The sequence below is a fragment of the Penaeus monodon genome, chromosome 19 (genome assembly GCF_015228065.2).
Source record: "Penaeus monodon isolate SGIC_2016 chromosome 19, NSTDA_Pmon_1, whole genome shotgun sequence".
Classification (NCBI taxonomy): Eukaryota; Metazoa; Arthropoda; class Malacostraca; order Decapoda; family Penaeidae; genus Penaeus; species Penaeus monodon.
This window is the reverse complement of record NC_051404.1, coordinates 25,052,802-25,053,105: the sequence shown is the minus strand read 5'-3', so window position 1 is coordinate 25,053,105 and position 304 is coordinate 25,052,802.

Sequence of the window (304 nt, the reverse complement as noted above, 5' to 3'; positions counted from 1 at the left end):
GACTAGTCGGCAAAGCGAAACTGAGAACGGCCATAATGTCCTTCCCACCGTCTCTTTATTTATCCGGCTGTTATGACACGTGATTGGGAGAAAGATTTTTATACCATAGATTACATAAATACGCACAAATCTGTTACGCTTCCAAGGGGTCAAGTGAGAGAATGTGGTTATCCAGGCCTGTTACGAGCACCTCAGTGAGGCAGTTTGTTTTCTTCGTTCGTAAAGTTGGCAACAATTTCATATATTGTACGAAAGCAGGCCATGATAAATATCCCGGCCAATCACTCATATGTGTATGTAAAAT